This window comes from Salvelinus namaycush, chromosome 24 (genome assembly GCF_016432855.1).
Source record: "Salvelinus namaycush isolate Seneca chromosome 24, SaNama_1.0, whole genome shotgun sequence".
NCBI classification, from domain to species: Eukaryota; Metazoa; Chordata; class Actinopteri; order Salmoniformes; family Salmonidae; genus Salvelinus; species Salvelinus namaycush.
Window position 1 is genome coordinate 27102700 of NC_052330.1, and position 26744 is coordinate 27129443.

General features: G+C 45.3%; 1 protein-coding gene across 1 annotated transcript in view; it reads left to right on the forward strand.

Annotated features, from left to right (window-relative positions):
* Window positions 1-333: 333 nt before the first annotated feature.
* The window catches only part of LOC120019129 (exostosin-like 3), an 80820-nt gene continuing 54409 nt past the window's right edge, over window positions 334-26744 (forward strand). The window contains exon 1 of the mRNA XM_038962402.1: window positions 334-499. The gene's annotated coding sequence lies outside the window, so the exon portion shown is untranslated. The remainder of the gene's footprint in view (window positions 500-26744) is intronic.

The following is a 26744-nucleotide window of genomic DNA, read 5'->3' on the forward strand; positions in this document are numbered from 1 at the left end:
TGGCGCAGCGGTCTAAGGCATCGCAGTGCTGGAGGTGTCTCTACAGACACCCTGGTTCGAATCCGGCCGTAAATTGGGAGTCCCATAGAGCGGCGCACAATTTCCCCGGGTTTGGCCGGTGTAGGCCGACATTGTAAATAAGAATGTCTTCTTAACTTCCTTGCCTAGTTAAAGTAAAACAAATATTTTACAACTGCTCAGTATACAGTCTACCTTTTATGGCCACCAGGTGTAGCACTTCACCTACAGTTTGTCCAATGTTCAGCATCTCCTACTCCCAGAATGCTTCAGTTATGTGTTTGCCTCAGTGCTCAATGCAGCCTTGATCGTGCACACAGGGGGATCTAGCTACTCGTACAGAGCGCGATTGGCTTGGACATGCTTACAATAATAAAACTTAACACCGAGCATGCCATTTTGTTATCAACTTGTATAACGCGAAATATGTTTTGAAGCTGATTGAAGTACATATATTTTACATTTTGGAGCATCATACCGGGTGAGTAGCAAGCTAACTAAGCTAATGTTCGTCTGCTAGCAAGCAAATGCCCATTGTGGCTAACGTTAGCTGGCTAATTGCCCCCCCCCCCCCCTTTTCTCAATCACATTATATTGTCTTATTATTGTGCGGAGACGTCTATTCCTTTCTGTAGCTATTCCGTAATTAACTTATTTCGCCTCGAGTATTGTGCACTGAAAAAACCTTATCGCCAGCTGGTTAGCACTGCGTGTGTGTCGTGTCGTTATTGGTACCCTCTCAAGAGTGTTTGTGTTGATCTCTCCCTCTGACCGACACACGTCAACTCGAGCATCCAGTCAGCGTTAATCTGATGGCAAAAAAATTATCAATTTGAAATTACAAAACGGCACTCGATGTTTGTGTTACAAGTATGTTTATTGTAGCAAGCATCGGAAATAGTTAGCTAGCTAGTCAATGCAACCCAAAAGTAGCCTGTCCTTTTCCCCATTTGATTTGCATGCTGCATTGTAGTTGGCTAGCCGGCACAATAGATACACTCATTTTCATTAAACTAAAGAGTTATTGGAAGAAGGCATCTTCCATACCGGGGAGTTTTGTTTAGAACCCTCGACGATCAATCTGAACATTAACGGCAGATAGCCTAGTGGTAAGAGCGTTGGGCCAGTAACCAAAAGGTTTCTGGATCGAATCCCCGAGCTGACAAGGTACAAATATGTTGTTCTGCCCCTGAATAAGGCAGTTAACCTACCATCGAACAGTGGGCTGTCATTGTAAATAGGAATTTGTTCTTAACTGACTTGCCTAGTTAAATAAAGATAAAAAAATGAATAGGTGTCGCTTGCGGTACAGTTTTGGAAGCATAATAAAAAAAGTTAAATTGATACAGGCCTAGGTTATAGGCAAGGTTAGTGTTCCCACACAGCCATATCTGAATGACCATATTCTAAATGTGTTTTCTGTCATTCTGAGCATCGTGGGTGGACGCCCTAATCAGGGGGCGTCCACCCAATGCATATGGGTCCAGTAAATTTCTCAAATGTCCGGTAAATTAAAATGTTGCTGGTCAAATGTCCAGCGCCACATTTTCATAACGGAAACCCGGTTGCAGTTGATATAACACGTAGAAGATTTGAGGGCAATTCCGTGGGAAAGGCAACCTGAGCATATATAAGCTAATGATGGCCATATAGGCCAGTATGTCTAGACATAGTTTTATTGGTTCAATAATATTCCACCTGGTCAGCAGCATCAGATTTAGTTCATAGAAGTTTGCCGTGGGTGGGTGCTTATATTTCTCCTTTTTCACACTGCCATTGTGAACAGCGACCATGGAGCAATTGGGACAAGTGCCTTGCTCAAGGGCACATGAACAGATTTGTACCTTATCGGTTCAGGGTTTCAAACTAGCGACCATACGGTTATTGACCCTAATGCTCTAACCGCTAGGCTACCTTCTGCCCAGTAGTGACAGACCGGTGATGTAATTGTTTCCCATGGACCCCAGCAAGAGAATAAATCAATATGTACCACATGGGTTAACAGCATTTAACAGTGGACAAGGTTATTGATCCTCTCATAGGGGCTTGATAGCTGTGTCGCCCAATGATCTTCTCTTGTGGTCACCAAGTAATCAAGCTTAGCTGCAAGTTGTGATATTGACACAATCAGCATTCCATTACTGTGCTGTGACATGGGCTCTTGTTTTCACACCGCCTTTCATTAAACATTTTAACCCTTTACACTTGTACACAGGTTGAAGATGGCTGATTTGGACACTGATAAGCTCCTATATTGGAATGCAGTGGCTGTACAGTAACATGTTATAAATGACATGGCTGACTTCGGTCGTCAGTTGAATGGTGTTTCCTCCGGTACATTGGTGCGGCTTGCTTCTTGGTTAAGCGGGTCGGTGTTAAGAAGGACGGTTTGGCGGGTCATGTTTCAGAGGATGTATGACTAGACCTACGCCTCTCCCGAGCCCGTTGGGGAGTTGCAGCGATGAGACAAGATCGCAATTGGATATCACGAATTTGGGGAGAAAAAGGATGTAAAATACAAAAAAAAACTATTAGGAAAAACAAAACAAAAAATGGTCAAATGTCTGTCACTCTTAACCTGAGCCCCATTGAGGCTCTGAGACACCAGAAATGTGGAAGCAAAAAGTGTGCTTGCTTTAGTTCCTCAACAGCACAGCTATGAGAGCTACAAATCACCTGATAGTTGAAGACTTCTTTGAATCATAATAGTGCATTGAAATGACTTAGGAACTGTGCACACTCTGGAGAGGTGTGTGTCCGCTTGGAGACACAAGTTAGTCCTCTCACTCAAACCCTTGTCAATTTGTTGTCCTATGTTACACCTACTCCACATTTTCCAGGAATATTCTTATGTCAAATTTTGTTATCAACAAATGCAGCGAAAAGTACAGTAAATGTAAAATGCGCATGAAATCAACAGTGTAATGTTTGGATTCAGTCGTGTCAGGTGAACTGTTATGTCCTTAACTTTGGTCTAATAATATTTCAATGATCTCCAAACTGTTCCCTTTCAATTGCTACCATGGTTATGCATATGCGCTTCATATTTCTTCTGTAAGAAACATTTTAATTTAGCCCTATCCATATAGGCCAATTCCCACAAGTGTAAAGGGTTAATTCTTTCCTTATGCAGCAATATTGTGTGGGGAATTACTTCAGCCAGCTTAATGACAATAAATGAGCAAATAATCCAGATGTGTTGCATATGGCAGTGTCTGCTCGACCTTCTCGCTGGCGACGCTGAGTGTGTGCAGAAGTTTGGCTGTGTTTTCCCAGAGCCCCGTCTGCCCTCTTTTTTTCTTTTTTCCCCTTCTTTTTTCGAGGACCCCGATGACAATCCTACCCACACACATGGTAAACATACAGTATGTGTTAAGATGAAAGCAGTTCAAAATAAATACCTAGCCAACCTAGCATGGGCCAAGGGTACATTTTTGAATGGCAGCCCTGTCAGTGTCTTTTCTTAGTGAGGTGCCAAAACAACAGAACATAATATCCTGTGAAAAGGCACTTAACCTTTCTGGCGCAGGCGTTCTGCTAGCGACCCACCTCGACAACATCCGGTGAAATTGCAGAGCGCGAAATTCAAATTACAGAAATATAAATATTTAGCATTCATGAAAATACAAGTGTCATACATCAAAATAAAGGTTAACTTCTTGTTAATCCAGCCGCTGTGTCAGATTTCAAAAAGGCTTTACGGCGAAAGCACACCATGCGATTATCTGAGGACAGCGCCCTGCATACAAAAGCATGAAAAACATATTTCAACCAGGCAGCTGCGCACGAAAGTCAGAAATAGCGATATAATAAATGCCTTACCTTTGAAGATCATCTTCTGTTGGCACTCCAAAAAGTCCCAGCTACGTAACGAATGGTCCTTTTGTTCGATAATGTCCTTCTTTATATCCCCAAAAACTCAGTTTAGCTGGCACGCTTCATTCAATAATCCACCGGTTTCCCTCCTACAAAATGAATCCCAAACTTTACCAACAAACTTATCCAAACAAGTCAAACAACGTTTATAATCAAACCTAAGGTACCCTAATACGTAAATAAAAGATACAGTTTAAGACGGAGAATCGTTATTGTCTTTCCCGGAGATAAACAACAAAGAACACGCTCTCATCCACACGCATGAAAACACTACAGCCAAAATGGGAGCCTGAAACTCTTTCTAAAGACTGTTGACATCTAGTGGAAGCCCTAGGAACTGCGATCTGGGAGGATTTCGCCTCATAATTAACATGACAGCCATTGGAATCAGTGGTAGGCTGAATTATTTTGGGGGGGGGGGGTGGATAGATACTGCTGGAATGGTTTGTGGATCAATGTCCACAACATCAAATATTACCAAGGTTGATTACGTGTTACTGGAATGGATCAAGTATTACCATAGTTTTTCTCATGTCAACATGCTTTTTTTTTTTTTTTTTTTTGCTATCGCATGCTTACGATAGTAGATCTACCTTATTATAAAATAGTGTACAAGTGAAATGTACAGTACCAGTCAAGTTTGTACACCTACTCTTTTCAGGGGATTTCTTTATTTTTTTTACTATTTTCTACATTGTCGAATAATAGTGAAGCCATCAAAACTATGAAATAACACATATGGAATAATGTAGTAACCCAAAAAAGTATTGAACAAATCAAAATATTTATATTTGAGATTCTTCAAAGTAGCCATCCTTTGCCTTGATGACAGCTTTGCATGCTGTTGGTATTCTCTCAACCAGCTTCATGAGGTAGTCACCTGGAATGCTTTTCCAACAGTCTTGAAGGGGTTCCCACATATGCTGAGCACTTGTTAGCTGCTTTTCCTTAACTCTGCGGTCCAACTCATCCCAAACCATCTCAATTTGATTGAGGTCGGGGAATTGTGGAGGCCAGGTCATCTGATGCATCACTCAATCACCCTTCTTGGTAAAATAGCCCTTACACAGCCTAAACATTTTTTAAATTCATAATTGTTTTGATAACGGTATTTACATTTTTAAAATGTATATAAGTTAAAAACACTAATTAATTGATAGGTCTACCTTGTTACTTCTGTGAACCTTCATTATCCTCCCTCACCAGGGAGAGAAATTAGACTTAAGGGATATATGTGGGTTTTTTGGTAGCGGAATTTCAAGTCACAAGGCAAAGGTTCTTAAACTTACAGAAGGCAGAAAAATGTATCCAAAACATATATATATATGTTGATATTAGTTGGCAAGGGTCTTCAACATTATTGTATTTTGATGTATTTCATAATACCTTCTAAGACCCATTTTCCATCTGTTTGACCGGAAATCAAAGCATTTGCTTATTCCACATTTTTTAGGATTTGTGAAAATTGTTAAATGTATATATGCCTTAATTTCTCAAATATAGACTCTTTGATTTCATTTGACACCCAATTTGACATGCTCCGATGAACTTCACATGTTGTTGCTCATGGGTCCTTTTACATGGAAATGACCTTAACTGTTAAAGGAAAGGTTCACCAATTTTGAATGTTACATTGTTTTTGTGCATCTGAGTGATGTTCTATCAATTCCCTGGGTGATTTGCTTGTTTTCATGTGTATCTGTTAGTAATTGGCGTTCAAGCAGGCAGAAATCCATCCTGTATTACGTAGCACTGTGATAAAGTCGCTACAGTGGAAGTTATTAGGAATACGACTTTTAAATCGCCAAAACATCTATCACACATGTCAGATTTCAATACTGGCTGATGTCAACTTGGGAGGATGTCTTCTCTCGGATGAGCCATTGATAATATTTTTGCAATATTCCTCCCTATTTTAGCGGAGGGTCTAGCACATTTTTCCTATTTGTCTGCCTGTAGTTGCATGGTGCAGTTGCCAGATATTATAGAAAGGAGATGGGAATCCAATGAATTAGGGAACGTATAACGCCCTACACAGCATACTGTTGACCAATCACGTCCACGTTGTCATGCTGCGTCCCACGGTTGCTAAGCTAATCGTCACGCAATCCCTTCTCAAAGTCGCTGTATATGTTGAGAAACATGCATATTTTCCTCAGGTACGTAATGTCACGATTTCAAAGCTATACGATACAACAGATAGCAAGTTCATCATCTCACATCTCTGAAAAGACATGTAGTAATGTACTTTCTGTTGACGAAATTAAAGCAAATGTTTTTTGTTTAAAAAAAATTGCTGGCGCCCAATAGACTCCCGATCACTCCTTGTCCCAGAATGGCCCAGAATGCACCGTGTGGCCCATTGACGTGCATGGGTAACTTTTCCCATCATAAGTGTATCTGCCATTGCGATTGTTATACTCCACTCTGTGAGGCACATCAATCTACAGGTCGAACATGGTGAGATAGCTGTAAAATCGCCTAAATAAACTGCACTAACTAGCTACGTTACATGTTGATATTGTTTTCTGTATTATTGTGTGTAGCTACGTTTGCTAGCTAGCCAGCCCATAGAGAGAGCATTGCATTGTGGATTTTGTAGTCAACTTGAGCTGCAACAGATTTCCACAATTGTTTCATGTTGCTACCAACCAATATAATGCCAAAATGAAACATGTGTTCACAAAAAAGATTGTGTGTTTATTTAACACTGTAAATTAAAGGAATGAGTGGTTTTGGGTGGATTTTCCCTTTAAGACTTGTGTCCCATCTCCATCAGGTAGTAATTCCCCCATGGTAGGGCATTATCACCCTGGCTGCTCTCCCACAATCCATCAGTGTCTTGAGAATGGGGTGGCTGCAGGATTGGGTGGGCTGGGCTGGCAGCTGTTGGCAGGACCTGCCTCCATCTGTGATGGGCTAGCAGCCTGGGCTGGGATATAGAGGCCCTGGAAACAGGGCTGACTTGGCCAGATAACAAGAGGGAGGATGTTTTGTTGTTAGGGCTGGCTGTGGTGTGTGTGGGTGTGTGTGTGTTCAGCTGATCTGTTTTACATAACTTTTCATTGGGACGCTTCCAGCCTTGCTCCGATGTGGGCAGCCTTGCCAGGGATTCACAGGGCATGTGGGTCTCCGTTCAGCTCAGGTATACCTGAGTGGAGTCGATAGCCACTGTACATTTTTGTTGACTAAGCTCAAGGTCATTACACTGACATTGTTTGGCAGGTAGGCTTAATATGTGGTGGCCTTAACATTCAGAGCACCTTTGTGGATGTCAAACCTGATGAGAGGTGTGTGTGTGTGTGTGTGTGTGTGTGTGTGTGTGTGTGTGTGTGTGTGTGTGTGTGTGTGTGTGTGTGTGTGTGTGTGTGTGTGTGTGTGTGTGTGTGTGTGTGTGTGTGTGTGTGTGTGTGTTACACTGTACAGTGCTTTCAGAAAGTATTCGGACCCCTTCACTTTTTCCACATTTTGTTACGTTACAGCCTTTTTCTAAAAATGATTATTTATTTTTTCCTCATCCATCTACACACTAGCCCATAATGACAAAGTGAAAATAGGTTTTTATAAATTTGAGCAAATATATTAAAAAATAAACAAAAACTTATGTAAATAAGGTATTCAGACCCTTTGCTGTGAGACTCTACATTGAGCTCAGGTGCATCCTGTTTCCATTGATCATTCTTGATGTTTCTTCAACTTGATTGGAGTCCACGTAGTAAATTCAATTGATTGGACATTATTTGGAAAGGCACACACCTGTCTATATTAGGTCCCACCGTTGACAGTGCATGTCAGAGCAAAAACCAAGCCATGAGGTCAAAGGAATTGTCCGTAGAGCTCAGAGACATGATTGTGTCGAGACAGATCTGGGGAAGGGTACCAAAACATTTATTTCTGCAGCATTGAAGGTCCACCAGGAACACAGTGGCCTCCATCTTAAATGGAAGACGTTTGAAACCTCCAAGATTCTTCCTAGAGCTAGCCGCCCGGCCAAACTAAGCAATCGGGTCTTTGTCAGGGAGGTGACCAAGAACCCGATGGTCAATCTGACATGGCTCCAGCGTTCCTCTGTGGAAATGGGAGAACCATCCAGAAGGACAACCATCTCTGCAGCACTCCACCTATCAGGCCTTTATGGTAGAGTGGCCAGACGAAAGCCACTCCTCAGTAAAAGCCACATGACAGCCCACTTGGAGTTTGCCAAAAGGCACCTAAAGGATTATCTGGTCTGATGAAACCAAGATTGAACTCTTTGGCCTGAATGTCAAGTGTCACGTCTGGAGGAAACCAGGCACAGCTCATCACCTGGCCAATACCATCCCTACGGTGAAGCATGGTGGTGGCAGCATCATGCTTTGGGGATGTTTTTTCAGTGGCAGGGACAGAGGGACTAGTCAGGTTCAAGGGAAAGATGAACGGAGCAAAGTACAGAGAGATCCTTGATGAAAACCTGCTCCAGAGCGCTCAGGACCTCAGACTGGGGCGTAGTTTCACCTTCCAACAGGACAACGACCCTAATCACACAGCCAAGACAACGCAGGAGTGGCTTCAGGACAAGTCTCTGAATGTCCTTGAGTGGACTTGAACCTGATCGAACATCTCTGGAGAAACCTGAAAATGGCTGTGCAGTGACGCTTCCCATCCAACCTGACAGAGCTTGAGAGGATCTTCAGAGAAGAATTGGATAACTCCCCAAATACAGGTGTGCCAAGCTTGTTGCGTCATACCCAAAAGACTCGAGGCTGTAATCGCTGCCAAAGGTGCTTCAACAAAGTACTGAGTAAAGGGTTTGAATACTTATGTAAATGTATTATTTAAGTTTTTAATTTAATACATTTGCACACACAACCTTATGGGGTATTGTGTGTTGATTTGAGGGGGAAAACAATTGAATCAATTTCAGAATAAGGTTGCAATGTAACAAAATGTGGAATGTCTGAATACTTTCCGAATGCCCTGTAACTTTAGCCATGGCGAACTGCAAAAGTGTCGCTACTACTCTCAACGGCATTGCTGCCCTGAATTTAGCAGGCACTATCGACAAAGATCAGTGGGAAAAAGTTGTGATCGATTACTTTTTTCACACAGTCAGTGTGAACCGGAGTGACTTGACACAACTTTGTCCAAACTAGCTTTACAAACAAAACTAACCTTACAGGACGTCTTACTTAAAGGTTTTCCAGTCTGCCGTGAAGCGTTCATCCATGTATACAGGTACAAGTCTTGCTACATTTTCCGATATTATACGTTTCCAATTTTGTCCGTTTTCGTTGTAAGTTAATTCGTACTGTTAGCTAGCTAGAGAACATTAGCTTGCTGGCTCGCTAGAGAACGTTAGTTTGCTGGCTCGCTAGCTAATGTTATGTATATGATCTGTGTAGTAATTTTATTAGTATCTCAGAAATCCATTTGCATTGCTATTTATAGCCTAATGTTAACTAGCTAGCTAATATTGGACTCTAGTTGGTTAGCTTTTGCTACCTGCAGATTCATACTACAGCGTTTCATAGGCCTCCCAAGTGGCGCAATGGTCTAAGGCACTGCATCGCAGTGCTAGCTGTGCCACTAGAGATTCTGGGTTCGAGTCCAGGCTCTGTCGCAGCTGGCCGCGACCGGGAGACCCATGGGGCGGCGCACAATTGGCCCAGCGTTGTCCGGATTAGGGAGGGTTTGGCCCGGCAGGGATGTCCTTGTCCCATCACGCACTAGCGACTCCTGTCGTGGGCCGAGCGCAGTGCACGGTGTTTCCTCCGACACGTTGGTGTGGATGGCTTCTGGGTTAAGCGGGCATTGTGTCAAGAAGTGTGGCTTGGTTGGGTTGTGTTTTGGAGGACGCACAGCTCTCTACCTTCGCCACTCCCGAGTCCGTACGAGAGTTGCATCGATGAGACAAGACTGTAACAACCAATCGGATACCATGAAATTGGGGAGAAAATATATACTGCAGCTTTTCATGCGAACTATGGCAATCAATTTGCATTGCTAGTACTACTGTATGGGTTGGGATTATGGCTCATTATTTTATCTAGTCAGTAGCTAGCTACATGTCTAAACAAAAGATTCTACTTCGCCAGATTATTCATGACCCATCAAGTTAGCCAGGTTTGTCTGGAGGTGATTACTGCCAATGAACATGTGTACATGTCTAGACAATAGTGATCCATCCACTTAGCTAGATGTGGCTGGGGGGTGGTTATAGAATTTCTTTCACATGACCCAAAAATTTAAACAACTGTGTATCGGTAAGCATTTTCTAATATCTAAATATTTGAATCTGGAGTCTTTCTATTTTTGATATTGCTATTATGCAAGTAACCATTTGACTGTGCTGTTTACACCTTCTGTATCCTCTGCATGTGACAAATTAAAGTTTGATTTTATATAGTATGTTTACCATTGACGGTAAAGTGAAGAACAACATGACCTGCACCAAAGTCAGATTAGGATGTAGGGCACTTTTAGTCTTGATCTTTTGTTTACTACTGTACCTTACTCACTCTGTTTAGCACATGGCCTCACCTGAATCCTTAAAGAGATGGGTGGGGTAATAGTTAAGTGGGTGTGAATGATGCTGAATAAGTGTAGACAAAGAAGAGCTCTCCAGTAGGTGTACCAAAACGTTCAAGAGCCATTTTCTCTAAAGTGGAGTAACAAGTTCATCAACTTTCAAAGCATAATTACTTTCCCATTGTTACTCAACTGCAGTGTATGATATTCCATTTTGTAGCTCCGAGTCTCTACTTTTATCCAATGTAAAAAATAAAAAACCGCAATTTCAAATTTTGCACCATAAGGTGGTCAGTCACATTTATTAAACAGAAAAGACAGCTAGCACATTAATGTCTATGGCAAAAATGTTGCTAAGCCGTATGTGGTTCCGCAATTCCGCACCTGACAGAAATGGAGCATTCATTTTCTACAATCGTGTTCGTTTGATACTGCCGTTTTTAGTATGGTCTGTTTTAAAATGTTTCTATTTGAGACATATAAAGGGTGTCGGTAGAAAGGTTAAGTTCTCATCAGTAAAATAATGTCTGTGTTTCAATGACCATATGACTGATTCTGTTGGACCAAACCTCAAATGCAAAAAGTTGAAACTGCTTCTTTTTTTCAGATAGTAAGAAAGGATCTTTAGTCTTTGTTGTGAGTGACGGGGGGAAGGGTCTTCATGTCTGTCTGCGAGTGACGGGGGGAAGGGTCTTCATGTCTGTCTGCGAGTGACGGGGGGAAGGGTCTTCATGTCTGTCTGCGAGTGACGGGGGAAGGGTCTTCATGTCTGTCTGCGAGTGACGGGGGAAGGGTCTTCATGTCTGTCTGTGAGTGACGGGGGGAAGGGTCTTCATGTCTGTCTGCGAGTGACGGGGGAAGGGTCTTCATGTCTGTCTGCGAGTGACGGGGGAAGGGTCTTCATGTCTGTCTGCGAGCGACGGGGGGAAGGGTCTTCATGTCTGTCTGCGAGTGACGGGGGGAAGGGTCTTCATGTCTGTCTGCGAGTGACGGGGGGAAGGGTCTTCATGTCTGTCTGTGAGTGACGGGGGGAAGGGTCTTCATGTCTGTCTGCGAGTGACGGGGGAAGGGTCTTCATGTCTGTCTGCGAGTGACGGGGGAAGGGTCTTCATGTCTGTCTGCGAGTGACGGGGGAAGGGTCTTCATGTCTGTCTGCGAGTGACGGGGGGAAGGGTCTTCATGTCTGTCTGTGAGTGACGGGGGAAGGGTCTTCATGTCTGTCTGTGAGTGACGGGGGGAAGGGTCTTCATGTCTGTCTGCGAGTGACGGGGGGAAGGGTCTTCATGTCTGTCTGCGAGTGACGGGGGGAAGGGTCTTCATGTCTGTCTGCGAGTGACGGGGGGAAGGGTCTTCATGTCTGTCTGCGAGTGACGGGGGGAAGGGTCTTCATGTCTGTCTGCGAGTGACGGGGGGAAGGGTCTTCATGTCTGGCTGCGAGTGACGGGGGGAAGGGTCTTCATGTCTGTCTGCGAGTGACGGGGGGAAGGGTCTTCATGTCTGTCTGCGAGTGACGGGGGGAAGGGTCTTCATGTCTGTCTGCGAGTGACGGGGGGAAGGGTCTTCATGTCTGTCTGCGAGTGACGGGGGGAAGGGTCTTCATGTCTGTGTGTGAGTGACGGGGGAAGGGTCTTCATGTCTGTCTGTGAGTGACGGGGGGAGGGTCTTCATGTCTGTGTGAGTGACGGGGGGAGGGTCTTCATGTCTGTCTGAGTGACGGGGGGAGGGTCTTCATGTCTGTCTGCGAGTGACGGGGGAAGGGTCTTCATGTCTGTCTGCGAGTGACGGGGGAAGGGTCTTCATGTCTGTCTGCGAGTGACGGGGGAAGGGTCTTCATGTCTGTCTGCGAGTGACGGGGGAAGGGTCTTCATGTCTGTCTGCGAGTGACGGGGGAAGGGTCTTCATGTCTGTCTGCGAGTGACGGGGGGAAGGGTCTTCATGTCTGTCTGCGAGTGACGGGGGGAAGGGTCTTCATGTCTGTCTGCGAGTGACGGGGGGAAGGGTCTTCATGTCTGTCTGCGAGTGACGGGGGGAAGGGTCTTCATGTCTGTCTGCGAGTGACGGGGGAAGGGTCTTCATGTCTGTCTGCGAGTGACGGGGGGAAGGGTCTTCATGTCTGTCTGCGAGTGACGGGGGGAAGGGTCTTCATGTCTGTCTGCGAGTGACGGGGGAAGGGTCTTCATGTCTGTCTGCGAGTGACGGGGGAAGGGTCTTCATGTCTGTCTGCGAGTGACGGGGGGAAGGGTCTTCATGTCTGTCTGCGAGTGACGGGGGGAAGGGTCTTCATGTCTGTCTGCGAGTGACGGGGGGAAGGGTCTTCATGTCTGTCTGCGAGTGACGGGGGGAAGGGTCTTCATGTCTGTCTGCGAGTGACGGGGGGAAGGGTCTTCATGTCTGTCTGCGAGTGACGGGGGGAAGGGTCTTCATGTCTGTCTGCGAGTGACGGGGGGAAGGGTCTTCATGTCTGTCTGCGAGTGACGGGGGGAAGGGTCTTCATGTCTGTCTGCGAGTGACGGGGGGAAGGGTCTTCATGTCTGTCTGTGTGACGGGGGGAAGGGTCTTCATGTCTGTCTGCGAGTGACGGGGGGAAGGGTCTTCATGTCTGTCTGCGTGACGGGGGGAAGGGTCTTCATGTCTGTCTGTGTGACGGGGGGAAGGGTCTTCATGTCTGTCTGTGAGTGACGGGGGAAGGGTCTTCATGTCTGTGTGTGAGTGACGGGGGAAGGGTCTTCATGTCTGTCTGTGAGTGACGGGGGGAGGGTCTTCATGTCTGTCTGTGAGTGACGGGGGGAGGGTCTTCATGTCTGTCTGTGAGTGACGGGGGGAAGGGTCTTCATGTCTGTCTGTGAGTGACGGGGGAAGGGTCTTCATGTCTGTCTGTGAGTGACGGGGGGAAGGGTCTTCATGTCTGTCTGTGAGTGACGGGGGGAAGGGTCTTCATGTCTGTCTGTGAGTGACGGGGGGAAGGGTCTTCATGTCTGTCTGCGAGTGGGAAGTTTCACACAGCAGCCAAGGAGTCGAGACTAAATAAATAAATAGCCTTATTAGGCAGGCACATCATTTAACGAGGACCATGAGGCCTTTGTCTGTAATTTGATTGTGGTCAGTCACTGTTTTTTAGTTTGTGAATCCCCTTGTTAAGATGGATGCTCAGCCTGGCAATGCATCATACAGACCATGCATTTATTGCCTATAGTGTTCTAACTAGAGGTCGACCGATTATGATTTTTCAACACCGATACCAATTATTGGAGGACCAAAAAAGCCGATACTGATTAATCGGCCAATTTTCTTATTTTTATGTATTTGTAACAATGACAATTACAACAATACTGAATGAACACTTATTTTAACTTAATATAATACATCAATAAAATCAATTTAGCCTCAAATAAATAATGAAACATGTTCAATTTGATTTAAATAATGCAAAAACAAAGTGTTGGAGAAGAAAGTAAAAGTGCAATATGTGCCATGTAAGAAAGCTAACGTTTAAGTTCCTTGCTCCGAACATGAGAACATATGAAAGCTGGTGGTTCCTTTTAACATGAGTCTTCAATATGCCCAGGTAAGAAGTTTTAGGTTGTAGTTATTATAGGAATTATAGGACTATTTCTCTCTATACCATTTTCATATTTCATATACCTTTGACTATTGGATGTTCTTATAGGCACTTTAGTATTGCCAGTGTAACAGTATAGCTTCCGTCCCTCTCCTCGCTCCTACCTGGGCTCGAACCAGGAACACATCGACAACAGCCACCCTCGAAGCAGCGTTACCCATGCAGAGCAAGGGGAACAAGTACTCCAAGTCTCAGAGCGAGTGACGTTTGAAATGCTATTAGCGCGCACTCCGCTAACTAGCTAGCCATTTCACATCGGTTACACCAGCCTTATCTCAAGAGTTGATAGGCTTGAATTCATAAACAGAGCTGCTTGCTGCTGTTTGAAAGAATGCTTACGAGCCTGCTGGTGCCCACCATCGCTCAGTCAGACTACTCTATCAAATCATAGACTTAATTATAACATAATAACACACAGAAATACGAGCCTTAGGTCATTAATATGGTCGAATCCAGAAACTATCATCTCGAAAACAAAACATTTATTCTTTCAGTGAAATACGGAACCGTTCCGTATTTTATCTAACAGGTGGCATCCATCAGTCTAAATAGTGCACAACCTTCAATGTTATGTCATAATTACGTAAAGTTCTGGCAAATTAGTTCGCAATGAGCCAGGCGCCCCAAAATGTTGCATATACCCTGACTCTGCGTGCAATGAACGCAAGAGAAGTGACACAATTTCACCTGGTTAATATCAAGTTTATTTTATATAGCCCTTCGTACATCAGCTAATATCTCGAAGTGCTGTACAGAAACCCAGCCTAAAACCCCAAACAGCAAGCAATGCAGGTGTAGAAGCACGGTGGCTAGGAAAAACTCCCTAGAAAGGCCAAAACCTAGGAAGAAACCTAGAGAGGAACCATAATATTGCCTGCTAACCTGGATTTCTTTTAGCTAAATATGCAGGTTTAAAAATATATACTTCTGTGTATTGATTTTAAGAAAGGCATTGATGTTTATGGTTAGGTACACGTTAGAGCAACGACAGTCCTTCTTGCGAATGCTCATTGCATCGATTATATGCAACGCAGGACACGCTAGATAAACTAGTAATATCATCAACCATGTGTAGTTATAACTAGTGATTATGATTGATTACGTTTAATGCTAGCTAGCAACTTACCGTGGCTTCTTACTGCATTCGCTCCTCGTGAGGCAGGTGGTTAGAGCGTTGGACTAGTTAACCGTAAGGTTGCAAGATTGAGTCCCTGAGCTGACAAGGTAAAAATCTGTCGTTCTGCCCCTGAACAAGGTAGTTAACCCACCGTTCCTAGGCCGTCATTGAAAATAAGAATGTGTTCTTAACTGACTTGCCTAGTTAAATAAAGGTGTAAAAAAATTAAAATGAATCGGCGTCCAAAATTACCGATTTCCGACTGTTATGAAAACTTGAAATCGGCCCTAATTAATCGGCCATTCCGATTTGAATCGGTCGACCTCTAGTTCTAACTTGTTTGTTCGAGCTTTTTAGACAAGTGTATAAGAGCTGTTCTACACTGAAAAACCGGAGAACCCCGCCTGTCTCCCTCTCACTGTCGCCAAAAAGAAACCTGAAGTGTGTCTCTATGGACGCGTCACTCCTGACTGAGAGGGTGCTGATGTATCCCCGTAGAGCAAAGGTGCTGACAGCAGGTTTACAGCAGAAAACATCAATTGATTCTTTGCTTTTCATTCAACAGCTTTTCACACTAGTTTTCATGCCTAAGACCTATTTGTTTTGTTCCCCACTCGGCATTGGGCTCAGTCTTTCAAACGGTTGTCAGACTAACTCAACGTTTCCCAAACACCACCACCTCTTCTTCCTCATCGGGACCCCCAAGAGTGTAGTGCTTGGGCAAAAACCAAAACATAAACCCCTTGGGGTCTCGAGGACCGAGTTTGGGAAACCCTGGACTAACTACTTTTGTTTATAATTTTCTTCAGGCTTGGGTTTTTAGGTGCCTCACCACCACTGTAGCCATTTATGGAATTAAACTGTACTGGGGGGGGGGGGGGGGGGGGGCGCAACATGTAAAGCGTTGGTCCTGTGTTTCATGAGCTGAAATAAAATATCCCAGAAATGTTCCATACACACAAAAAGCTTATTTCTCTCATTTTGTGCACCAATGTGTTTACATCCCTGTTATTGAGCATTTCTCCTTTGCCAACATAATCCATCCACCTGACAGGTGTAGCATATCAATAAACTGATTAGATAGCATGTTCATTACCAGTGTTGTAAAGTACTTAAGTGAAAATATTTGAAAGTACTACGTAAGTCGTTTTTGGGGGTATCTGTACTTAACTTTACTATTTATATTCTTGACTACTTTTACTTCACTACATTCCTAAAGAAAATAATGTACTTCTTACTCCATACATTTTCCCTGACACCCAAAAGTACTCGTTACATTTTGAATGGCTAGCAGGACAGGAAAATTGTTAAATTCAGGCACTTATCAAGAGAACATCCCTGGCCATCTACTGCCTCTGATCTGGAGGACTCACTAAACACAAATGCTTAGTTTTGTAAATTATGTCAGGTGTTGGAGTGTGCCCCTGGCTATCCTAAATTTAAAAAAAGAAAATTGTGCCATCTGGTTTGCTTAATATAGGCAATTTGAAATGATTCATACTTGTACTTTTGATACTTAAGTATATTTAAAACAAAATTATTTTAGACTTTTACTCAAGTAGTATATTACTGGTTGACTTCAACTTTTACTATTTACTGGGTGACTTTCTATTCTTTTACTCAAGTATGACATTTGGGTACTTTTTCCACCACTGTTCATTACACAGATGCACCTTGTGCTGGGGACAATAAAAGGCCACTCTCTTCAATGTACAGTTTTGTCAATCAACTCAATACCACAGATGTCAAAAGTTTTGAGGGAGCATGCAATTGGCATGCTGACTGCAGGAATGTCCACCAGAGCTGTTGCCAGAGAATTTAAAATGAATTTCTCTACCATAAGCCGCATCCAGCGTTATTTTGGAGAATTTGGCAGTACGTCCAACCGGCCACAGCAACGTAGACTACTTGTAACCATTCCAGCCCAGGACCTCCACATCTGGCTTTTTCACCTGCGGGATCGTCTGAGACCAGCCGCCCGGATAGCTGATGAAACTGAGTATTTCTGTCTCTAATAAAGCCCTGGTGTGGTGAAAAACTAATTTTGATTGGCTGGGCCTCGCTCCCCAGAAGGTGGGCCTGTCTCCCAAGTGGGTGGGTCTATGCCCTCCCAGGCTCACCCATGGCTGCGCCCCTGCCCAGTTATGTGAAAGCCATAGATTAGGGCCTAATTAATTTATTTAAATTGACTGATTTCCTTAAGTGAACTATAACTCAGTAAAATCGTTTAAATTGTTGCATATTTTTTATATTTTATATTTCTTTCAGTATTGTTGTACCACCCATGTTTTTGCATACATTTGATAAAACACTGCAGGTTGCACTTTATTCAATATTTCCCATAGTCTTTCTCAACATGCTAACTGACGCGCTTCTGCTTCTTGTCCACCTTTCCCTGTGGGACACTGAAACTGCTCTTATCTCTGTCATATTCAGAGAGCTGGCTTGGAGGCACCCAGGCCCATCTGTCAGTGGAACACTCTGTACCCACCATATGTAAAACACACACACACACACACTGTGTGCAGTATGAGGTGGACCACAAGGAGCGCACTCTAATCACTATTGTATGCAAGGCTCCAATGCACCACCACAGAGACTGTCTTATCACAAACCAGCTAAATGTTATTTATTGGCGCTGAAATATCTGACTGCTATTAATGAGGAGTCCTAGAAGAGAAAGGTTATCTGTGTTTCTCCCTCTGCCTTGCTCTGTGGCTTTTGAGTAGATAGTATACAGCTACCATCAGAATAGACTTTTCGCAGAAGTTTAGGAGAATTAATGTAGCAGGTTAGGAGAATGAGGTTAAGGTAATGAAAAGGGTGAGTTAGATAAAATGCTCAAATTCTCTCTGACATGCAACCTTTTGACATAAGATGTATCCCATCTAGCCATGTCACGTTGGTTCCACTAACTCAGGAAGAGAGAGGCCCTCAAGGTGGCTCCCAGCCAGCTGGCTGCATATGAGGCATGAGCCATGGCTGAAACAGCTGCTGCTCTCCTATTCTCACCCTCCAATGCCCTGTACAGTCCTGTGCCCTGATCCACAGCTGCCTTCCTCTCCCTCCCACAGCTCTGTGCCCTGATCCACAGCTGCCTTCCTCTCCCTCCCACAGCTCTGTGCCCTGATCCACAGCTGCCTTCCTCTCCCTCCCACAGCTCTGTGCCCTGATCCACAGCTGCCTTCCTCTCCCTCCCACAGCTCTGTGCCCTGATCCACAGCTGCCTTCCTCTCCCTCCCACAGCTCTGTGCCCTGATCCACAGCTGCCTTCCTCTCCCTCCCACAGCCCTGTGCCTTGATCCACAGCTGCCTTCCTCCTCTCCTCTTCCTCCACACCCCTCCCTATACAGCCCTGTGCCCTGCTCCACAGCTGTCTTCCTCCTCTCCTCTTCCTCCACACCCCTCCCTGTACAGCCCTGTGCCCTGATCCACAGCTGCCTTCCTCCTCTCCTCTTCCTCCACACCCCTCCCTGTACAGCCCTGTGCCCTGATCCACAGCTGCCTTCCTCCTCTCCTCTTCCTCCACACCCCTCCCTGTACAGCCATGTGCCCTGATCCACAGCTGCCTTCCTCTCCCTCCCACAGCCCTGTGCCCTGATCCACAGCTGCCTTCCTCCTCTCCTCTTCCTCCACACCCCTCCCTGTACAGCCCTGTGCCCTGCTCCACAGCTGCCTTCCTCCTCTCCTCTTCCTCCACACCCCTCCCTGTACAGCTCTGTGCCCTGATCCACAGCTGCCTTCCTCCTCTCCTCTTCCTCCACACCCCTCCCAGTACAGCCCTGTGCCCTGATCCACAGCTGTCTTCCTCCTCTCCTCTTCCTCCACACCCCTCCCTGTACAGCCCTGTGCCCTGCTCCACAGCTGCCTTCCTCCTCTCCTCTTCCTCCACACCCCTCCCTGTACAGCCCTGTGCCCTGATCCACAGCTGCCTTCCTCTCCCTCCCACAGCCCTGTGCCCTGATCCACAGCTGCCTTCCTCCTCTCCTCTTCCTCCACACCCCTCCCTGTACAGCCCTGTGCCCTGCTCCACAGCTGCCTTCCTCCTCTCCTCTTCCTCCACACCCCTCCCTGTACAGCTCTGTGCCCTGATCCACAGCTGCCTTCCTCCTCTCCTCTTCCTCCACACCCCTCCCAGTACAGCCCTGTGCCCTGATCCACAGCTGTCTTCCTCCTCTCCCCTTCCTCCACACCCCTCCCTGTACAGCCCTGTGCCCTGATCCACAGCTGCCTTCCTCCTCTCCTCTTCCTCCACACCCCTCCCTGTACATTCCTGTGCCCTGCTCCACAGCTGCCTTCCTCCTCTCCTCTTCCTCCACACCCCTCCCTGTACAGCCTTGTGCCCTGATCCACAGCTGCCTTCCTCCTCTCCTCTTCCTCCACACCCCTCCCTGTACAGCTCTGTGTCCTGTTCCACAGCTGCCTTCCTCCTCTCCTCTTCCTCCACACCCCTCCCTGTACAGCTCTGTGTCCTGTTCCACAGCTGCCTTCCTCCTCTCCTCTTCCTCCACACCCCTCCCTGTACAGCCCGGTGCCCTGCTCCACAGCTGTCTTCCTCCTCTCCTCTTCCTCCACACCCCTCCCTGTACAGCCCTGTGCCCTGATCCACAGCTGCCTTCCTCCTCTCCTCTTCCTCCACACCCCTCCCTGTACAGCCCTGTGCCCTGATCCACAGCTGCCTTCCTCCTCTCCTCTTCCTCCACACCCCTCCCTGTACAGCCCTGTGCCCTGATCCACAGCTGCCTTCCTCCTCTCCTCTTCCTCCACACCCCTCCCTGTACAGCCCTGTGCCCTGATCCACAGCTGCCTTCCTCCTCTCCTCTTCCTCCACACCCCTCCCTGTACAGCCCGGTGCCCTGCTCCACAGCTGTCTTCCTCCTCTCCTCTTCCTCCACACCCCTCCCTGTACAGCCCTGTGCCCTGATCCACAGCTGTCTTCCTCCTCTCCTCTTCCTCCACACCCCTCCCTGTACAGCCCTGTGCCCTGCTCCACAGCTGTCTTCCTCCTCTCCTCTTCCTCCACACCCCTCCCTGTACAGCCCTGTGCCCTGATCCACAGCTGTCTTCCTCCTCTCCTCTTCCTCCTCTCCTCTTCCTCCACACCCCTCCCTGTACAGCCCTGTGCCCTGATCCACAGCTGTCTTCCTCCTCTCCTCTTCCTCCTCTCCTCTTCCTCCACACCCCTCCCTGTACAGCCCTGTGCCCTGATCCACAGCTGTCTTCCTCCTCTCCTCTTCCTCCTCTCCTCTTCCTCCACACCCCTCCCTGTACAGCCCTGTGCCCTGCTCCACAGCTGTCTTCCTCGTTTTTCTTCTCAGAGAATACTCTCCAAGGTTGCTGCACCATACCAGTGAATTCACTTGGTAGTTTACTGAAAACACACAGGGAGGGATGCTATTAGGAAATCAGACATGCCCAGGTAGAGCTTTTCTCAAAAATACACGTACTCACTACTCACACATTGGTTGCTTCCCCAATTGCACCCTACTGCCTAATATAGTGCACTACTTTTGACCAGGGCCCATTGGGTCTCTGGTTAAAGGTGATGTGCGATGTAGAGGATAGGGTGCCATTTGGGACGCAGACAGTGTCATCTGCTGGGGTCATGTGTTCATCAGCAGAGCACCGTGCCAGTTGATGCCTTAGGAAACTCAGAAAATCTGTGCATTCTGGATCACTAAGTCCCTCGTGTGCTGTTCACTGTTTATGACGGCCGTATATCGGCTCAACGATGGCTCCTCAAGGTATACCGAGGACCCCTGTCCCCAGCGGTCAGCATGCTTTGCCCTGTACTATTAAGTCAGCCGGGTACTAATGCAGCCTTATATAATGAGTTGTTGTGCTTTGCAGAGCTGCTATTTTACAACACTGATGCAAGAACTGGAGAATGATAGAGAGATCAAAGAGTGACCATCTGAATAGTTTAGAGTGCGTTCTTTGGTACCCTCCTGGAGGAGGAGGGTACCAAAGAATACACACTCCTCACAGTGTGTATTTTTACTGTCTGCCCTCTGTGTATCTCTCACGGTCGGTCTGTCTTGCTCTCAGTCAAATTCACATTCTAAATAACTTAGTAGGCAGACCTCACTCTGTTAAGCCTTTCTGCAATAGTGTTGCAGAAATAAGTAAAAAAAGAAATTTAAAAAAAAAAGGAGGTTTCTTCATTTTTACTATTTTCTACATTGTAGAATAATATTGAAGACATCAAAACTATGAAATAACACATATGGAATCATGTATTAACCAACAGTGTTAAATAAATCAAAATAGATTTTATATTTGAGATTCTTCAAATAGCCACCCTCTGCCTTGACAGCTTTGCGCACTCTTGGCATTTTCTCAACCAGCTTCACCTGGAATGCTTTTCCAACAGTCTTGAAGGAGTTCCCACATATGCTGAGCACTTGTTAGCTGCTTTTCCTTAACTCTGCGGTCCGACTCATCCCAAACCATCTCAATTTGATTGAGGTCGGGGGATTGTGGAGGCCAGGTCATCTGATGCATCACTCAATCACTGTCATTCTTGGTCAAATAGCCCTTACACAGCCTGTTGGGTCATTTGTCCTGTTGAAAAACAAATGATAGTCCCACTAAGCCAAAACCAGATGGGATGGTGGATCACTGCAGAATGTTGTGGTAGCCATGCTGGTTAAGTGTGCCTTGAATTTAAAAAAAAGTCAGACAGTGTCACCATCAAAGTACCCCCACACCATAACACCTTCTCCTCCATGCTTTAAAGTGGGAAATACACATGCATAGATCCGTTCACCCACACCACGTCTCGCAAAGACATGGCGGTTGGAACCAAAAATCTCCAATTTGGACTCCAGACCAAAGGACACATTTCCACCTGTCTAATGTTTATTGCTTGTGTTTCTTGGCCCAAGCAAGTCTCTTCATCTTATTGGTGTCCTTTAGTAGTGGTTTCTTTGCAGAAATTTGACCATGAGGGCCTGATTCACAGTCTCCTCTGAAGAGTTGATGTTGAGATGTGTCTGTTACTTGAACTCTGTGAAGGATTTATTTGAGCTGCAATTTCTGAGGCTGGTAACTCTAATGAACTTATCTTCTGCAGCAGAGGTAACTATGGGTCTTCTTTTTCTGTGGCGGTCCTCATGAGAGCCAGTTTCATCATAGCGCTTGATGGTTTTGCGACTGAACTTGAAAAAAAATTCAAAGTTCTTGAAATGTTCCTGATTGACGGACCTCCATGTCTTAAAGTAATGATGGACTGTTGTTTCTCTGCTTATTTGAGCTGTTCTTGCCATAATACGGACTTTTACCAAATAGAGCTATCTTCTGTATCCCCCCTACCTTGTCACAACACAACTGAATGGCTCAAATGCATTAAGAAGGAAATCAATTGCACAAATTAACTTTTAAAAGGGACACATGTTAATTGAAATGCATTCCAGGTGACTGCCTCGTGAAGCTGGTTGAGAAAATGCCAAGAGTGTGCAAAGTTGTCATCCAGGCAAAGGGTGGCTATTTGAAGAATCTCAAATATAAAATATATTTTGATTTGTTTAACACTTTTTTGGTTACTACATGATTCCACATGTGTTATTTCATAGTTTATGTCTTCACTATTGTTCTACAATGTAGAAAATAGTAAAAATAAAAACCCTTGAATGACCAGGTGTTCTAAAACCTTTGACCGGTAGTGTATTTATTGTCACATACACCGGATAGGTGCAGTGTAATGTGTTGTTTTACTGCGTCAGCCGTATTAGTATGGTGCCCCTAGAGCAAATTAGGGTTAAGTGCCTTGCTCAAGGACACATCGACCAAATTTTCACCTTGTTTACTTGTATTCAAACCAGCGGCCCAATGCTGTAACCGTTAGGCTACCTTCCGCCCTGTACATGTATTACGTACTGTACACTGCGGACAAGCTACTAAACCTCTCTTCCTGCCATCCCCAAATCTAGTTGAGGCAATGTCCCAATGTCTGAGTCCACTCAAATCTAATATCCCTCTCTCTGGATGTAACAGTTCTCTCTGCCTTTCTTCCTTCTCTCCACAAGACGTGCCTTAAGGCTCACTCTCTCTCACTCACCCAGCCACAGTGTGCAGAGAGACTGTTGAAACATTTGGAGGCACTGAAGGAGCTGACAGACAGTGCGGATGGGGTGGCCCATTCATTTTCAATTCAACTTAGGCGGGGGGGTGTAATTCTATCCAAGTGGAGTGCTCTGCTGTGCCTGTGGAAGCCGCTCAGACTCTGTGGAGAAAATAGGATTCTACTCTATTTTTGAAGCGGTGCCGTCGTTGTTGACCAATCATAGTACAAAACAGCCTGCATGGTGATCCATCAGCACGTACTGTATGTCCAACAGTAGAACCAGCTTACTTGCCCACTCCAGCTAGCTAGCTATCAGTTTAGGATCCTTTTTAACAAGGCACTAGCCGTGTTGACTAGAGGGACAAGTGGTGTACTGTGCAGGGTATTCTGCAATATTCCACGGACTATCTGAAAAGCGTTAGAGGGTATGAAGCAGAAATAAAACATGGATTTTGCATTAGTATACACACAAAATGTCCCAATGCAAAGTTACACCTCACTTCTCTATTTTACGAGTTATTACTTAAAACCGATCAGAATTCCGAAGAATGTTTAAATCAATCATGTCGGAAAACGTTTTTCCGGGGGGTGATGTAAGATGGAGGGCCCGGCAAGCAATCCTAATGTGAACTCCAACAAAACTTCAATTTTCAGCCAACTTACGAGCAAATATCTATGAATGTATTGTTACAAGTCAAGTTGAAAGGTTTTCACCACAATTTCGTAGTATTCAATTGGTAGTTAGTCTTGTCCATTCGCTGCAACTCCCGTACAGACTCAGGAGGTCGAGAGCCATGCGTCCTCCGAAACATGACTCAACCAAGCCGCACTGCTTCTTGACACAGTCTGCTTAACCCGGAAGCCAGCCACACCAATGTGTCCGAGGAAATACCGTACAAATGGAGACCGTGTCGGCGTGCATGTGCCCGTCCTGCCACAGGAGTCGCTAGAGCGCGATGGGACAAGGACATCCCATCCTATGATTAAAATTTGCGGGGGCTTCACCTGTCGATGGAGAGTAAGCGAAATCCCGAATAGATACATTCCAGATGTCTGTCAGCTAGCATGATAGCACTAAGCGAAGGGGGACATTTTACAAAACTCCTGTAGACTACTTCACAGAGAGCATGCCGAAAAGTTTATGAAACAAAAATAACTGACGAGGTACTACGAAATTAGAGCAAGCAGGTATAATTTCATTTCGTTTCGAGCCCACAGGAAGAAGGCACCAGAGCCTGCCGTGCTACAGGGTTCCCACCAGAACTCAGCCACAAAGTCAGTGAAGAGCAGGGCCCCACATGCCCCCATTGTTTACATCACACTTCCTTTGATTGGTGGATTGTAGCTCACCACCGCCAACACTTGGTCTGGAATGTAATTACATGGTAGCATGGCTTGTGGCTAATGTTAGCCAGCTTGAGCTAGCTACCGAGCAAACATACGAACTCGGTAGCACAGAGTAGATCCTCCATATGATGTTAAGAGTGCATTGTGGGTAGTTTAGAAGATATTTGAAATAAGTTAATACATTTGTTGTAATCCAAATACATAACTGTTTGTACTTATAGGTAACCAGATCGTGACTACTGCTAAGTCTTTGAACACACTGCTTTTACATTGGTGAGTAAAAACTCATGCTTCCTAGTTCCTTCTCTTTTAAAATTCCTCTCTCACTCACCCAGCCACAGTGTACATTTCGAGGAGCTAAGTCTCTCTCTCTCACTCAACCACCTGTTCGTCTGACTCTGTGTGATTCTTAAAGGGATACTGCGATATTCTGGTAAATAATCAATTTTTCTACTTCCCCAGAGTCAGATGAGCTGGGGCCAAATCCTCAAACCGTCTCTGAGTAGAAAATTGGTCATAAGTGATGAGATTAGTCATTTTACTCCTACTCTTATAGGTAGAAATACAAGCTATGCATGAAGACTTTAGTTCCACCCAGTCGACAGATATTTAGGAGACCTCATGAGTTGTCCTAACCATGTAACTGTTACCAGCAGGTGTCTTGATAAGAGAAGAGTCAGTGGTTTCTGCACCATAGACGGACAATTGCTTTGTAGTTATCGAAAGAATGCGTTGCTATTTCTATATGATCAGCCCATAAATAATCTAGACTGGCCTACATCCATCAGTAACTCTTGCGCTTTTCTCAATGATTTCACATGAGGTCTAATTCACATAATATGCCTAAGTACTTATAAATCAAATCAAATTGTATTGGTCCCATACACGTGATTAGCAGATGTTATTGCGGGTGTAGCGCAATGCTTGTTCTTCTAGCTCCGACAGTGGAGTAATATCAAACAAATTACACAACATATACCCAATACACACAAATCTAAGTAGGAATTAATTAAGACAGTTGGATTTATTTTTATTTAACCTTTATTTAACTAGGAACGTCTGTTAAGAACAAATTCTTATTTACAGTGACGACCTATATACATATGGACGAGCAACGGACTAAGATACAGTAGAATAGTATAGAAAACAGGATATACATATGAGATGAGTAATGTAAGATATGTAAACATTATTAAGTGAATATTGTTCCATTCCTTAAATGGCCAGTGATTTCTAGTCTATGCCTATAGGCAGCAGCCTCTAATGTGCTAGTGATGGCTGTTTAACAGTCTGATGGCCTTGAGATAGAAGCTGTTTTTCAGTCTTGGTCTCAGCTTTGATGCACCTGTACTGATCTCGCGTTCTGGATGATAGCGGGGTGAACAGGTAATGGCTCATGTCCTTGATGATCTTTTTGGCCTTCCTATGACATCGGGTGCTGTCCACCTTCTCCACTGCGGTCCCGTCGATGTAGATAGGGGTGGTGCACCCTCTGCTGTTTCCTGAAGTCCACAATCATCTCCTTTGTTTTGTGGACTTTGAGTGAGAGGTTGTTTTCAAGGCACCACACTCCCAGAGCCCTCACCTCCTCCCTGTAGGCTGTCTCGTCATCGTTGGTCATCAAGCCCACTACTGTTGTGTCGTCTGCAAACTTGATGATTGAGTTGGAGGCGTGCTTGGCCATGCAGTCATGGGTGAACAGGGAGTACAGGAGGGGGCTGAGCACGCACCCTTGTGTGGTGCGGATCAGTGGAGTGGAGGTGACGTTTCCTACCTTCACCACCTGGTGGATTCCTGTCAGGAAGTCCAGGACCCAGTTGCACAGGGTGGGGTTCAGACCCAGGGCCTCGAGCTTAATGATGAGCTTGAATGGTACTATGGTGTTGAATGCTGAGCTATAGTCAATGAACAGCATTCTTACATAGGTATTCCTCTTGTCCAGATGGGAGATGGCGATTGCATCGGCTGTGGATTTATTGCGGCGGTAAGCAAATTGAAGTGGGTCTAGGGTGTCAGGTAACTTAGAGGTGATATGATCTTTAACTAGCTTCTCAAAGCACTTCATGATCACAGAGGTGAGTGCTACGGGGCGATAGTCATTAAGTTAAGTTACCTTTGCCTTGGGTACAGGAACAATGGTGGCCATCTTGAAGCATGTGGGGGCAGCAGAATGGGATAGGGAGAGATTGAATATG